We start from the raw sequence: 17744 nt of genomic DNA, 5'->3' as shown, positions 1-17744 counted from the left end.
GCCCACCCACACTGGTTAGGGATGAGGGCAATCTTCTTTACTCAGCCTGCCTTGAATCAGTAATCTCTTCTCGAAAAATCCTCACAAAATACATCCAGAAATAATATTTTACCAGTTATCTGGGCATCCTTTAGCTCAGTCAAATTAACACAAAATTAACCATCATAGCCATCAAAGATATACTTCATCTCTGTAACTACCCCTGTCATTTAACTCCAATATCTGGGTTATCTATGAACCTGATTCTGTCGATTGCTTTGCTCTTTACCATGGATTATTTATTCTCACTTTTTCTGTATTTCCCTCATATTTTATTCATTGCCATGAACAACATTTAGAAGAGTATAGACCGAAACAAATAGTATTTGTGCATAGAAATGATATACCTCTTCTAGGCCCTTAGGCTGTGTTGGAGGCCAGGGTTGGGTTAGGTTTAGTCAGTAGTTGAGCTGAGTTTTGGCTTTTTGTTGCTGTGGTGACCTTGGGTTCACCATCAGCTTCAAATTTCCCTAGAAAGTTAGGGTGGTGGGTATCATTTATTTTATTTTGTTACTCAGTTAAACATTATGACTTTAATTAATTTTTATTGGAATATGGTTGCTTTAAAATGTTGTGTTATCTTCTGCTGTACAGCAAAGCAAACCAGCTGTACATATACATATATCCACTCATTTTGGATGTCCTTCCCATTTAGGTCGCCACAGAGCACTGATTAGTGTTCCTTGAGCTAGATGCGCATGCTCAGTCACTCAACTGTGTCCAACTCTTTGAGACCCCATGGACTGTGGCTCACCAGGGTCTTCTGTTCATGGGATTATCTGAGCAAGAATACTGGAAGGGGTTGCTATTTTCTCTTTCAGGGTATCTTCTTGACTCAGGGAAGGAACCTGTGCAAATATGGCTCCTGCTTTGCTGGCTGATTCTTTACTGTTGAGCCACCAGGGAAGCCCCCCTGAGCTATACAGCAGGTTCTCATTATTTATCTATTTTATACACAGTACAGTGTATATATGTCAATCCCAATCTCCCAGTTCATGGCGGGATGAATTGGATATTGCTTAGACAGAGGACTTTTCTTGATGTCGCTATTTCACTCTTACTTTCGCCCTTCCCTTTTCTTGGTGTTTCTATTTCACTCTTAGCTTTGCCCTTCCCTTTGCGCCTGTGTCTCCAAGCCACACTCTTCACCTGGCCCCTTCTCCTGTGGCCCACCGTGGTTGCCTCTCAGTTGGCCCTGCCCGGCCTGGTGGGGAGAAGAAATGGCACTTTCTGTTGGTCTGGCTCAGCCTCTATCTTAGGCAGGCCCTGTGCTCCTGAACTGGTCCAGGGGTTGGAGGGCACCATTCTCAGTGATCCTGGCCCCTCCCCACAGCATCCCTTGCATGTATGCTAAGTCACTTCAGTTGTGTCCAACTCTGTGTGACCCTATGGACTCTAGCCCGCCAGGTTCCTCTGTCCATGGGACTCTCCAGGCAAGAATACTGGAGTGGGTTGCCATTCCCTTCTCCATGAGATCTTCCCAACCCAGGGATCGAACCTGTGTCTATTATGTCTCTTGTATTGGCAGGCAGGTTCTTTACCACTAGTGCCTCCTGGGAAGATCACAGCATTAGGAAATCTCTAATGGCCTGTGTCCTCCCTTCCACACTCCCCACAGGAGTCTACAGTTTTCTTTCTTCTGCACTTCCCCAGCCAGAGTCAGTCTTCACATGTGCTCTGGGAAGGATTCACTGTCCTCCCCCAAGGACACAGGCTTTTGTTCTTAGGAGAGGAGAATGCAGGGGAGGCTTGGTGCCTTTCCTATCAAGGGGCTGCCTTCTCCTCCAGGCCTGCACCACCAAGAGAGACTTTATCCAGCCTCCTGCCCTGACCCTCATCTTTCTCATGAGTGCTTGGTGGAGGCCCACAGAGAAGAGCTGGCAGGTAGGTACAAACTCTCATGTGTCTTCAGCCCCAGAAGTTCTCTACCCTTACACTAGCTCATACTCAGCTTTCAGAAATTTGTTTAAAAATAATTTTTAATTCTTACCCTTCCTTCACCCCACCACCCAACCACCAAAAGTGAATCACTGTTTGTGTCCCCTCTGTTCTTGGACTACTTTGCTTTTCTTAGATTTTTAAGTTAGATAACTGGCCTGTGGCCCTGGTTTCTGAGAGTTATGCAAAAGTCATCTTTCTGTAGATGATCTGGAATTTCCTATCACTGTGGGAGAGATGCGGAGACCACTCTAGTGTTCTTGCCTGGAGAATCCCAGGGACCGGGGAGCCTGGTGGGCTGCCGTCTCTGGGGTCGCACAGAGTCGGACACGACTGAAGCGACTTTGCAGCAGCAGTGGGAGTGATGATGTTCCTGGTGGCCAACTCCACTGTAAGCTGATGTTCTAAGTCTCCTGGGATTTATTTCAAAGGAAAAAAATGGCTTTAGGAAGACAAAGATCCTTGGACCAGAGAAGAAAACCTTAATTTAAGGAAAGCTTGTGTTCAGTGTGCTGATTGGACATTAACTTTCCACAACTAAAAGTAATCGTGTGTTATATTCCCTTTTGATTGAGAAAGATGATATTAAAAGAGACTAAGAAGTTTTGCCCAGAATGCAAATTTGAGATGGTATTTTAACTGATAATAGTTTATTTATCTAGGTGTGAGTCACTCAGTCATGTCCAACTGTTTGTGACCCTATGGACTGTGGCCTGCCAGGCTCCTTAATCCATGGAATTTTCCAGGCAAGAATACTAGAGTGCATTGCCATTCTTCTCCAGGGGATCTTTCAGACTCAGGAATTAAAGCTAGTCTCCTGCATTGCAGGCAGATTCTTCACCATCTGAGCCACCAGGGAAGTGCATATTTATCTAAATTAGTGGGAAAATATACTATAGAAAGTATAAGGACAGGTGTTCATAAGCTTATTTGTTTAATGCCACAGAAAGCTTTTATAATCTATGAACCTTTTCTCAAAACAATGTTAAGTGCATGAATTAAAATATACAGGATTAAAAAGAAATTAATTACACTGAATTTTAGTGTTCAGAGCATTTAAAAAATGATACAGAAATTTATGCCCTTCAAAGTTACCACTATTAAACAACAATTGATAATAATTTAAAAGTAGTAGTGTAAGTAAATGCTGTTTTGTGAAATCTGCAACAACTGGGACACAATATGAAATATTTTTGACTTTTAATGGCTTCAATATCAGATATTACTCATACTACTGAGCTTTATTATCTCCATACAAAATTCTTTAAATGCAGACTTTCAGTGAGATGTTAGTGAAAATAAAGATGTAACTGATTCCTATCTAAATTCGCAGATGCCTCTGATTTCCATCTATAGATCCCCCAAGGGGACTCTTGGATTAAGAAACATCTGTGCTGGAAACAGAAACCCATCAAAAACAATCAAAGATAGAGGGAGGAAAGTCAGAGAAGGCTTTTGGGAAACTCCAGGTAGAGATCACAGTATCTTCAAAAGCACGTAGATGAGGAGGAATGCACTACATTCAGAGAACTGAAAGTAAATGAGTATTTCGGGACACAACCCTATGACTACGCCTAGTTACCACTTACTGAAGACTCTTTAGGTGCCAAATACATACTGTATTAGGTATGTTAGAAACACTGTTCATGTACTTAGGTCCTCAAAACATCTCTTTGAGATAAACATACTTAATTTTCCTTTTAAAGGGGAGGAGATTTGGGTCCAGAGATTTTAAACAACTTTCCAAAGATCAAGTAGCTTGTATATTGCAAAGCATGTAGATAAACCCAGATCTATTTTATTCAAAGCTCATAAGGGGCTTTGGATGTGCCTTCATCTGTGTGAGAGGGAAGCATTTCAGTCTGCAAATTCTCTGGGGTAAAAAGTCTTGAATGCCAAACTAAGGTGAGTGACTGTGCCCTCAAAGCCAGTGGGGGCTGAAGAGTGGCCTCTCCTTTCAAGCTTCATCTTCTGCCTCTTCACGGGCACATTAGTCCCCTTGTACCGCCACCGTGCCTGAACATAATTTAACCTTCCCATCTTTTTGCTTTGTCCATGCTCTCCCCTCTGCCTGGTATGCCCTCTTTCTGGGTATGCCTTTGTCTCCTGGATAACTAGGACTCATCTTTCAAGACTTCATGGGGATCTCCTCTCTAGTTCACAGACATAGATATCATCCTTATTAAAGAAAGCTAGAATCATAAGCTTTCTAGAGGCAGGTGGAAAGGGAACCAGATAAGGGGAGCCCTAACAAGAAAAGAGAATGCAATACGGTGTCATGAGCAGCAAAGGGTGAAACATGTTTAAAGACACTTTCTAGGTCAGAAAAAAAACGTGACATCAAATGAAGAATCAAGAGGAAAATTAGATGGTTTATTGTCTGTGTAAAAAGATTGTTGAGCTTGCAGGGACATAAAAGTAGCATATGCTGACCGAAGAGAAAACCATTTCTTTGAACAACCCTGTCTGGAGTCAGCCCTACCTAATATGTTTATAATGTTTGCTTAAGATTCCTTTTGCGTCTCTAATCTGTAAATGTTAAGTCTTGAACAGCAGTGTTCTATTTTAGCATCCATTTCTCTCAACCCTTTTATAAATTCAAAATTTATAAAACCAGGAAGTATTGGTATACATGCTTCCTAGAAAATCTTCTATCAAAAATGCATTCATTTCACCAGCACTTAATGAGAACCTAAAAATACGCAGGACACTCATGGGACAGGCATTGATGAGTTCTACAACAGAGGAACCTCTGAGATTGAGATCCTACACGGAAGTAGCAAATTTGTACCTTATGGTGATGCTTTATTTGCTCTAGATTTTTAACAATATAAAAATTCAGAAGATTTCACATAATCATCTGGATTTCTGGCTTCAGCTGAAAAATTGGTGAATTGACACCACTAGGCTTGCAGTCCTAAATGGAAGAGGCTGGAGCTGAATGGTCGGCCTTTTACAGATGAGGCACATGGTTTGCAGTGTACCACGGGCACTACCATACTGCCAACCTTGGGGGTCTCAAAATGGAGCGCCATTCTTGACATTGCCCTGTCTCTCATCCATCACATTTAATGAGGAAACAAGTGAATTCTGTCTCTACAATATCCTTCGCTTCCAGTCTTCCTTTTCATTCTACATCAAGGACTTTATTACCCACCTGATGAGAATTATAATAATAATAGCTAACAAACCTAGACAGTATATTAAAAAGAAGAAATATTATTTTGCCAACAAAGGTCCATATAGTCAAACCTATGGTTTTTCCAGTAGTCACGTAGGAAGAATTGATGCCTTCAAATCGTGGTGCTTGAGAAGACTTTACAAATACTGTAAACCATGAAAATAGCTTCAAGCTTCGGTACAAAGCCTCCTGGTACCTTGAAGCTTTTCCAAGAGGTAGAAAGAAACAGAATGCTTTAAAGGGATCATTTGCCATTCCAGATCCTCAACTGCCGTAAATATTCTTTCCTAAAATAGGTCTCTTCGGAAGAAAAGCTATGACCAACCTAGACAGCATACTAAAAAGCAGAGACATTACTTTGCCAACAAAGGTCCATCTAGTCAAAGTTTTGGGTTTTCCAGTAGTCCTGTATGGATGTGAGAGTTGGACTATAAAGAAAGCTGAGCACCGAAGAACTGATGCTTTTGAACTGTGGTGTTGGAGAAGACTCTTGAGAGTCCTTTGGATTGCAAGATCAAACCAGTCTATCCTAAAGGAAATCAGTCCTGAATATTCATTAGAAGGACTGATGCTGAAGCTGAAACTCCAATACTTTGGCCACCTGATGCAAAGAACTGACCCATTTGAAAAAACCCTGATGCTGGGAAAGATTGAAGGCAGAAGGAGACGGGGAGGACAGAGTATGAGATGGTTGGATGGCATCACCGACTTGATGGACACTGAGTTTGAGCAAGCTCCAGGAGTTGGTGAAACACAGGGAAGCCTGGCATGCTGCAATCCATGGGGTCACAAAGAGTCAGACACGACTGAGTGACTGAAGCTGAACTGAACTGAAAATGGGTCTTCCTGGTAACTCAAGTGATTTCTCAGCATTCTCCTTGACCATCACCTTTCTCTCACTGACTATCTCTCACCCATCCTCAATCTTATGAGGGTGCATGGCCCCAGAGTATAAAACACTCCAGAGAGTAAACAAAAGGACAATTTGAAATATTGGTGTAGATGCTGGGAAGAGTCAGTAGCTTTTTCAGCTGGGTAACAAACATTTTGAGGCCCAAGCCAGTTCCAAGTTCCATTCCAACCGACAGAACGATGGAGTGCCATTGCTGTCTGACAACACCCTAATAACTTTTCCTTACTGTTGTAATTAATCTGCAGTGTACCACAGACTTCAGATTCTTTGTTGCCTACACTTAGGCTGGGGGCCGAGGTGCAGGAGGGTCTTTCCTCAGTGTCCCTTCCGCCCTCTCTGCTGTCAGCAATCTCTGAGGCCAAGGTGACCGTGCTCCCCCTCCACTGGTTGTAGACGCTACTGTGCCCTTGTTCCTGGGAACTAAGCCTGGGGTGGACTAAGCACAGGAGAGAGTCTCTGTTTTCCTGCTCTAGCCTCTGTCTTAGGCAGGTCCTCTGTGCCTGGGTCTTTGAGAGAGCCTTTCTCAGAGTTCCTCCTCTTCTTTCCTACAGCAACCACTCTCTGCCTTGTAACCATGATTGGTCTCACAGAGGTTCCTTCCCTGTTCTGGGTGGTAGCAAACTTCTGTCTACTGTCAGTATAAATCCTGAGTCCATGATGGCTTCCTTTATCTTCCCTAGATGAAGGGGTCTTATTCTCCTATCTCCTGTCTTTGCACAATTGGATCTTTGCTTGTGTTCTGGGAATGTGAACGTCACATTTTCTACTCTCAAGGCAGAACAGTTTGAATTTCTAACCTGTTTGCAGCTTCTCCTCAAGTGACTGAAATTTTGCTGAAGAGCCTGGGGAAGTCTGCAGGGTTTAATGCCAATCCCTTAGTGGCTGCCAATCCCTTCCTTCATGCCTGCTCCAAGTAAGGATACTCTCTCAATCTCCTGCCTTGTCCCCAGTCATCCTCGTGAGTACTAGTGATGAGCCACAAGGAATAGTTTATAGGTGACTGTCCCCACTGTTCTCTGGAATGCTCATCTATTTCAAACCAGCACATAAGCCCTCACTTGTGTGTGCTCAGTCGCTCAGTCACTGACTCTTTGCAACCCTATGGACTATCCTGCCCGTCTCCTCTGTCCGTGGAGTTTTCCAGGCAAGAGTACTGAAGCAGGTTGCCAATTCCTCCTCCAGGCGATCTTCCCAACTCAGGGGTCGAACCCACCTCTCCTGCATCTCCTGCATTGGCAGGCGGAGTCTTTAGCACTGAGCCACCTGTGAAGCCCAAACCCACACTTGGCCTGTAACATTTTGTTTACACTTTTGCTGGTCTCTTCTTTCCTTTTACTAGTGCTGTCTTCTCTTTTTCCTGTATGAAACCAAATATGAAAGGGTTTGTGTATCTCATCTCTTCTTGAAGGAGATTGCCCCTCCTTGGAAGTTGGATCATTTGGTTATCTTGCTACTTGAGTTCTCTTATGTACTCAAGAAAATCACACTTTTGTAGATTATCTGACCTTTTCCCATTGTGAGGATAAGAGTGTGTTTTCTGCAGCTTGCAACATTTTCTGTAGAAACAGATGTCTTTGTTGACTTTTAAAAATAGTATTTTATTGAGACATGAAAACATTACATATAATGTAGTTCACTCATTTCGAGTGCACAGTTGAATCCTCTTTCCAAATGCACATGCCTATTCACTGCCCCACCTCAGTTGCTGTAACTGAGACAGTGTTGTAACCTGCAGGAGTGTGTGAGAACATGGACATGACTTGGTAAACATTAGCCAGAGACAAAAGGTGTTGTGTGCACCTGGATTCACCTTTCCCTTCAGTCAGTTCAGTCACTCAGTCATGTTCAACTCTTTGTGACCCCAAGGACTACAGCATGTCAGGCTTCCCTGTCCATCACCAACTCCAGGAGCTTGCTCAAACTCACATCCATCGAGTCGGTGATGCCATCCAACCATCTCATCCTTAGTCATCCCCTTCTCCTCCTGCCTTCAATTTTTCCCAGCATCAGGGTCTTTTCCAAGGAGTCAGTTCTTTGCATTAGGTGGCCAAAGTATTGGAGCTTCAGGTTCAGCATCAGTCCTTCCAATGAAAATTCAGGACTGATTTCCTTTAGGATTGACTGGTTTGATCTCCTTGCTGTCCAAAGGACTCTCAAGAGTCTTCTCCAACACCACAGTTCAAAAGCATCAGTTCTTCGGTGCTCAACTTTCCTTTTAGTCCAACTCTCACATCCATACATGACTACTGGGAAAAACCATAGCTTGACTAGAAGGACCTTTGTCAGTTAAGTAATGTCTCTTCTTTTTAATATGCTGTCTAGGTTGGTCATAGCTTTTCTTCCAAGGAGCAAGCATCTTTTAATTTCATGGCTGCAGTCACCATCTGCAGTGATTTTGGAGCCCAAGAAAATAAACTCTGTCACTGTTTCCATTGTTTCTCTATCTATTTGCCATGAAGTGATGGGACCGGATGCCATGATCTTAGTTTTCTGAATGTTGAGTTTTAAGCCAACTTTTTCACTCTCCTCTTTCACCTTCATCAAGAGGCTCTTAATTCTTCTTCGCTTTACTTTGTCCCTCCCTTGGGACCCTCTAATTGTTTCCTCCTAGCTGCTTCCCTGCCTCTATTTCAACCTATTTTGCATTTCATAGCTGTGTGCAACCATCATCATAAATCAGTTTTAGAACATATCCATCAGCCCAAGACGGGCTTTCCTGATGGCTCAGTTGGTAAAGAATCCACCTGCAATGCAGGAGATCCCTGTTCAATTCCTGGGTTGGGAAGATCTGCTGGAGAAGGGATAGGCTCCCCACTCCAGTATTCTTGGGCTTCCCTGGTGGCTCAGCTGGTGAAGAATCTTTCTTCAATGCAGGAGACCTGGGTTTGATCCCTGGATTGGGAAGATCCTCTGGAGAAGGGAAAGGCTACCCACTCTGGTATTCTAGCCTGGAGAATTCCATGGACTATAGTCCATGGGGGTCATAAAGTGTCGGATATGACTGAGAGACTTTCACACATCACCCCAAGATGATCCTTCATGCCAATTTACTCCCTACTTTTGTCTCATCTTCATCCCAACCCCGAGCAACTATGGATCTAGTTTCTGTCTCTACAACCTTGCTTTTTTTGAACATTTCAAATTTCATATTGCAAATAGAATCATGAAATATGTGGTCTCTTGTGTCTGAGTCTTTTATTGAGCATACTAGTTTTGAGGTTCATGTGGACCCTGGCACGTGTTAATAGTTCATTCCTTTTTACTGCTAAATTCTATTTCATTGTATAGCTATACCTCATTTTGTCTATATCATATTCACCAGTTAAAAGACATTCAGGTGTCTGCAATTTGGGAGCCACTATGAATATTTATGTGCAAATCTCTGTGTAGTTCATTGAATTTTTTAGCTATACCTCTTCGTTTTATTATCAGTGATTGCTCAGCTCTAGTAAGCTATGGTTGGGCCCAAAGTGATCCATAGCTTGTAATTTCTAAACAAAAAATTTTGGAACACAGCCCTTCATAGGTTTACATGTGGTTTATGGCCAGTTTTACATTGCACCACAACAGCAGAGTTGAGTACCTTTGACAAGGACACTCTAGCCTATAAAGCCTTAAATATTTACCATATGGCCCTCTGTTGGGGAAAAAAAATTGCTCAACCTGCTCTCGAGTTTATAATGTACATATTTAACTTATGATTCAAATAATACACTACTCCAAAACTAATATAGGAACCATGCTGCTGCTAAGTTGCTTCAGTCGTGTCCGACTCTGTGTGACCCCATAGACGGCAGCCCACCAGGCTCCCCCATCCCTGGGATTCTCCAGGCAAGAACACTGGAGTGGGTTGCCATTTCCTTCTCCAACGCATGAAAGTGAAGTCACTCAGTCGTGTCCGACTCTTAGCGACCCCATGGACTGCAGCCTACCAGGCTCCTCTGTCCATGGGATTTTCCAGGCAAGAGTACTGGAGTGGGGTGCCATTGTCCTCTCCAATAGGAACCATACAACAGTATAATTCTACTTACTCTCTGCTACTTTTTGTACTCTTGTTATCTTATAGTTTTATTTCTATCTCTGCTACAAACTCAGCACTGTATGATAGATATAGATATATAACCTATAGGTTATGTTCCTCTGGAGAATCTTGACTAATACATCTTTTATGTCAAGTGTCTCTTTCTTGGGTTTCTTACAAGAGTTCTCATCTTTGATTCTTGTCAGTGTAATCAAGATATGAATAGCTGAGGAAGTCTGTTCTATTGCACTAAGGATTCATTAAGCTTCTTTTTTTAATATATATAAAACAGAATACCCATTTTAATGTACAATTCCATACATTTTGGCAGTTAGAAATAGCTATTTAACTACACTACAAAGTGTAGAATATTTTCATCCTCCAAAGATAATAGAACATTTTCTTTCCTCCAAAAGTCAAGCATCTTAAATCTGTGAGCTGATATCTTTCCTCGGTTTGGGAATGATTAGTCATTATCTCTTCAGATATATCTACTACCCTATTATCTCTCTTTTCCTTTTAGGTCTCTAATTACTCATATATTGGTCCAGTTGATATTGTCTCACATATTATAGATATTCTGGTCTTGGATTTTTGCTTTTTTTCTTTTGGTTCTTCATTTCATACAAATGGTATTAGCCTGTCTTCCAGTTTGTTGTTCCTTTCTTCTTCTGAGTCCAAGTCTGTCATAATACAAATAAATTTTTCAGTTCTGCATTATTCTTTTTTTCATTTTTAACATTTTCATCTTAAGCTCCATCAAAAGAGCTCTTTGAGTTTTTTAAATAATTTTTATCTCTGGTAAAATTCCTCTATTACATTGTCCAGTTTTTCCACTAGAGCCTTTAATATGTTTGCCAAAGTTATGTTAAAGTCTCTATCTAGTAACTCCAACAACAGGACCATCTTTGAGTCTTCCTTATGTGACATAATTTTTGACTCTGTGTCAGACATTCTATATAAACAAGTAGTAGACATTGAAGGAAATATTACCCTCCCCCAAAAGGGCATACGCCTTCTTTCAAGATACTAGAATGCAGGATTGAGTCAACTTAATCTCTCACTGAGATGTGTCTGGACTTTGTACAGTTTTAGCTTGATTCAGTTTGTCACTGGCTTTAAAAATTTTGAAGGCAGATTTGCAGCAACATGGATGGAACTGGAGATGGATCAGAGAAAGGCAAATATCATGACATCACTTATATGCAGAATCAAAAAATCTGATACAAATGAACTTATTTACAAAACAGAAATAGACTCACAGACTTAGAGAACGAACTTATGGTTACTGGGGTAATGGTAGAGGGAGGGATAAATTGGGTGATTGAGATTGATATATACACATTGCTATATTTAAAATAGATAACCAACAAGCACTTACTGTATAACACAGGGAACACTGCTCAATATTCTGTAATAACTCAGATGAGGAAAGAATATGAAAAAAAGCAGATACATGTAGACAATTGAATCACTTTGCAGTACACCTGAAACTAACAGCATCATTAATCAGCTATGTGCTAGGTCGCTTCAGTCATGACCAACTTGTGTGACCCTATGGACTGTAGTACCCCAAGCTCCTCTGTCCATGGGATTCTCCAGCCAAGAGTACTGAAGTGGGTTGCCATGCCCTCCTCCAGGGGATCTTCCCAACCCATGCATTGAACTCACATCCCTTATGTCTCCTGCCTTGGCAGGCAGGCTCTTTACCACTAGCACCACCTGGAGACCCGAATCAACTATGTTCCAATATAAAATAAAAACTTAAAAAAATTTTGGAAGGCAGGATCAGAGATTCCCTCCAGTAGAGCTTAAGCCTGATCAGACATAAGACTCCATAGATCCTTTTACGCTTAAGAGGCCAGGCACCAGCTTTCCAACTCATGATGATAGCTTTTTTGGGTCTTGAGGGATTTTTATTTGCTCTCCAGTCTCACTCTCCACCTCAGTAGATTCCTTGTCTCTAACCTTTGGAAAGTGCTGCAGTACACCAGATGAAGGCAGCCCAAAGTGCTTTGGAAAGATTTCTCTTAGGTCTCCCCTGTTTTCTCCCCTCTGGCCGGCCACTTCAATAAACAGTGAAAACTCAGACTGCTTCAGAGTCACGTGGCACAGCTCTCTTGCCCTGTCCCCAGCTTCAGCTGTACACGGCCTTTCACCTCAGATACTGCTTATCTCAAAAGAATTCTCTTAGCCTTACTCTGAAACCTCAAGTGTAATGTAAGTAAGTATGATAAAAGCAGATATCCTTGACTTGCTCCTGATTTTAGAGTGAATGCAGTCTATCTTGCTCCATTAAATGGTGTTAATATTGCTTAGTATAGTCAGACAGAGGAGAAATATCATATGACATCCCTTATGTGTGAAATCCAAAAATAAATAATACAAATGACCTTACTTACAAAACAGAAACAGACTCACAGACTTACAAAATGAAATTATGGCTGCCGGGGGAAGGATGAGGGGAAGGGATAGTTAGGGAGTTTGGGATGGACATGTACACACTACTATATTTAAAATGAATAACCAACAAGGACCTACTGTTTAACACATGGAACTCTACTCAATGTAATGTGGCAGCTCGATGGGAGGGACGTTTGGGGGAGAATTGGATATATGTATATGGACGGCTGAGTCCCTGTGCTGTCCACCTGAAACTATCACAACATTAAGTGGCTATACTCCAATATGAAATAAAAAGTTTAAAAAAATATTGCTTAGTATAGATGAAAGCAACCTTATTACATGTCAAAATTTAGATGTAACATAATCTGAACAGAATTTGGGAAGAAATTCACTTTGAATGCATTTATTAAAACAATAAAGCTTTAATTAGGTAACTCTCGATCTTAAACAAAAAGAGACAATCTCAACAAACAAATCAACAAAGCAATCAAAAATTTTGAGACTCAAACAGCAGTAGGAAGTGTGTGGTTTCATCCTGACACCAAACACATGTCATTTATCCACATACCAATCTATTCTCCAGCACCAACTAGTTGTCCAACAATTCAGCTCAATTCTATCATTAATTGTGCAGAGGTAGCACAGACCCCACAGGTTAAAAGTTCAGTCTCACAAGACAGCCCCCATATCACACACTAGTTGAAAGTCCCAGGGGCCACTTGCACTTCTGATCAACCAGCTAGAAATATGGATTCCCACAACCCTTTCTTCAGGCTTGATCACTTACTAGAATGACTCACAGAATGCAGGAGAGTGTTTTATTTAGTACTGCCTATTTATTATAAAGGATACATCTAAGAAGCAGTCAACTGATAGAGATGCATAAGACAAGATATGGGTGGGGGGAGGCACAGACTTTCCGTGTCTGTTCTGGGCACGTCATCCTCCCAGCACCCTGATGTGTTCACCAGCCCAGAAGGTCTTCAGATCTTGTTGGCAAAGCTCCAGCCACACTTGCCTCCCCAGGGGTTGGGAGATAGGACTAAAAGTTCCCACCTTTTAATCATGTGTTTGGTCTTTCTGGTGACCAGACCCCAGTCAAATCAAGTCACCTCATTAGCTTAAACTCAGCTGAGGTCTAAAGGGGCTCATTATGAATAACAAAAGACACTCTTATCACTCAAAAATAATGTAAGAGTTTTAAGAGCTTTGTGTCAAAACCCAGGAACAAAAGCCAAATACACTTTTTATTACACCACAAGGAGCATTGACACAACTAAAATCTAGTCTTTGAAAAGACTAAAAAGAAAGACAAGTCTCTTAAAGACTGATTGAGAGAATCTTAATGAACAAAATAGAGAATGAGAATAAGTATATATACTCCAGAAGCTAACAGAAAGAATGATATAAAGCCGATGAACAAACAAATTCAAAAACGAAAAGAAATGAAGCATTTCTGAAAAAATAAAATGCCAAATTAGTTTAATAAAAAAAAAAAAAAAGGAAACTCAGAGTGGTAAGCATTAAGGAAACAGAAATGGTCATTAAAGACTTCTTGAAATAAGCACTGGATTTAGATGGTTTTACAAGAGTCGGTGGCTGAACTTTTATGGGAGAGATACCCTATGTTATATAAGTTTTTCCAGAAAATAAAGGGATAGCTTGCAATTCATTCTATGAAATCTTATGCCAAAGCTGATAAAGATAATGCAATCAGAAGAAATTACCAGGCTCATTTAACTCAGGAATATAGATATGAAAGTCCTAAGTGGAACAGTTACCAAAGTCTAACTGTGTGTAAGGTAAATAAAATACCCATCTTAGTGATCAGTAACCATTTGGATTAAGAGAATCCAATTAAAATGAGAGTTTATTTAATATCAGTACTTCAACTTACATGGCCTCATGTTTGTTTTGTAAGGGTCGTTTTTGACTTAGGGCACCTTGCCAGCAGGTGCGCCCTATGAAATGAGACCCACCATATAGCCTACCTGTGCAGGAGTGCAATTGCTGCCTTTCCTCTCAGGGAACATGAGCTGGTTTACAACACTAATGATCTGAGATTCAATGTCCCTTTTTTATCAACTGTTGCAATGAGTGTGGTATAAATTTGCTTTGTTTCCATTAAGTTCTTTTTTTTTTTAATTATTTAATTAGTATACATGTGTTCCCCATCCTGAACCCTCCTCCCTCCTCCCTCCCCACACCATCCCTCTAGGTCGTCCCAGTGCACCAGCCCCAAGCATCCAGCGTCGTGCATTGAACCTGGACTGGCATCTCGTTTCATACATGACGTTTCACATGTTTCAATGCCATTCTCCCAAATCTTCCCACCCTCTCCCTCTCCCACAGAGTCCATAAGACGAAATAATTTGCAATGAAAAGAATAAAATACTTAGGAATATATCTACCTAAAGAAACAAAAGACCTATATATAGAAAACTATAAAACACTGGTGAAAGAAATCAAAGAGGACACTAATAGATGGAGAAATATACCATGTTCATGGATTGGAAGAATCAATATAGTGAAAATGAGTATACTACCCAAAGCAATTTATAGATTCAATGCAATCCCTATCAAGCTACCAACAGTATTCTTCACAGAGCTAGAACAAATAATTTCACAATTTGTATGGAAAGACAAAAAACCTCGAATAGCCAAAGCAATCTTGAGAAAGAAGAATGGAACTGGAGGAATCAACCTACCTGACTTCAGGCTCTACTACAAAGCCACAGTTATCAAGACAGTATGGTACTGGCACAAAGACAGAAATATAGATCAATGGAACAAAATAGAAAGCCCAGAGATAAATCCACGCACATATGGACACCTTATCTTTGACAAAGGAGGCAAGAATATACAATGGATTAAAGACAATCTCTTTAACAAGTGGTGCTGGGAAATCTGGTCAACCACTTGTAAAAGAATGAAACTAGAACACTTTCTAACACCATATACAAAAATAAACTCAAAATGGATTAAAGATCTCAACGTAAGACCAGAAACTATAAAACTCCTAGAGGAGAACATAGGCAAAACACTCTCTGACATACATCACAGCAGGATCCTCTATGATCCACCTCCCAGCATATTGGAAATAAAAGTAAAAATAAACAAATGGGACCTAATTAAACTTAAAAGCTTCTGCACAACAAAGGAAACTATTAGCAAGGTGAAAAGACAGCCTTCAGAATGGGAGAAAATAATAGCAAATGAAGCAACCGACAAACAACTAATCTCAAAAATATACAAGCAACTCCTACAGCTCAACTCCAGAAAAATAAATGACCCCATCAAAAAATGGGCCAAAGATCTAAATAGACATTTCTCCAAAGAAGACATACAGATGGCTAACAAACACATGAAAAGATGCTCAACATCACTCATTATCAGAGAAATGCAAATCAAAACCACTATGAGGTACCATTTCACGCCAGTCAGAATGGCTGCGATCCAAAAGTCTACAAATAATAAATGCTGGAGAGGGTGTGGAGAAAAGGGAACCCTCTTACACTGTTGGTGGGAATGCAAACTAGTACAGCCACTATGGAGAACAGTGTGCAGATTCCTTCAAAAACTGGAAATAGAACTGCCTTATGATCCAGCAATCCCACTGCTGGGCATACACACTGAGGAAACCAGAAGGGAAAGAGACACGTGTACCCCAATGTTCATCGCAGCACTGTTTATAATAGCCAGGACATGGAAGCAACCTAGATGTCCATCAGCAGATGAATGGATAAAGAAAGCTGTGGTACATATACACAATGGAGTATTACTCAGCCATTAAAAAGAATACATTTGAATCAGTTCTAATGAGGTGGATGAAACTGGAGCCTATTATACAGAGTGAAGTAAGCCAGAAGGAAAAACACCAATACAGTATACTAACGCATATATATGGAATTTAGAAAGATGGTAACGATAACCCTGTATACGAGACAGCAAAAGAGACACTGATGTATAGAACAGTCTTATGGACTCCATTAAGTTCTTTTGCTCTATTTTTTTCTTCCTGAATTTTGTTCTCTTTAACCTAAAGACTGAATCACACAAGTATCATATATAACACATCTTTGTAAGCATAGTCTTAGATGTGTCATTGCTTAAAAAGAAAACTCCTTAATGAGAGAAGATAAGACTTATCATACAATGTGATTAACAAAGAAAAATGCTTTGGCAGGTTGTGTTCTCAAAAATCATTTTAAATTAATTGTCTTTGAAGTAATTGTGCTTATTTTAATGATATTGGGGGTTGTTATAAGAGAAATAGATGTTATTGTGATGCTGAGATTACTTAAAATATTTTCCTATTGAAATTAATAGTAATCATATTTGACTTCATAAGAATTCACTTTTATAACTCAGGTTTTTCAAAAACAGGTATATTCCTCTTATAAGGTGAAGTAATCTTATCCTCATGACCAAATTAGATTTATCTCAGGAATGCCATTATCTTTTAAAAATAGAAAATCTGTAAATGTAATTAATGAAATCCCATTAAGAAGAAAAATTAATGTTTATTTCCATAGGTGCACAAAAGTATTTGATAAAGTTATTTAGATTCATTTATAATAGATATTTATTTTTAAAACTCCAGAAAATGAGAAATAGAAGGGAGTTTTCACTTTAAAAAAAATTTGATTGGAGTATAGTTGATTTACGATCTGTGCTACTTTCAGGTGTACAGCAAAGTAAATCAGTTATACGCATATACATCCTCTATTTTCCAGATTCTTTTCCCATGTAGGCCATTACAGAGTACTGAATAGCTTCTATGCTATGTAGCCTGTTCTTATTAGTTATCTATTTTATCTAGAGTAGTATGTGGAGAAGGCAGTGGCACCCCACTCCAGTACTCTTGCCTGGAAAATCCCATGGATGGAGGAGCCTGGTGGGCTGCGGTCCATGGGGTCGCGTAGAGTCGGACACAACTGAGCGACTTCACTTTCACTTTTCACTTTCATGCATTGGAGAAGGAAATGGCAACCCACTCCAGTGTTCTTGCCTGGAGAATCCCAGGGACGGGGGAGCCTGGTGGGCTGCCGTCTATGGGGTCGCACAGAGTTGGACATGACTGAAGCGACTTAGCAGCAACATAGTAATATGTGTGTGTCAATCCCAATCTCCCTATTTATCCCTCCCCCTCATATCCCCTGGTAACCATTAGATTGTTTACATGGTTATCTGGAATATGCACAATGTAGGGTAGGAAACTTATTTTATAACGAATTATTTTGTTT

The sequence above is a fragment of the Bos javanicus genome, chromosome 15 (genome assembly GCF_032452875.1).
Source record: "Bos javanicus breed banteng chromosome 15, ARS-OSU_banteng_1.0, whole genome shotgun sequence".
NCBI lineage: Eukaryota > Metazoa > Chordata > Mammalia > Artiodactyla > Bovidae > Bos > Bos javanicus.
The sequence above is the reverse complement of the archived record's forward strand: the minus strand, read 5'-3'. Positions refer to the sequence as shown.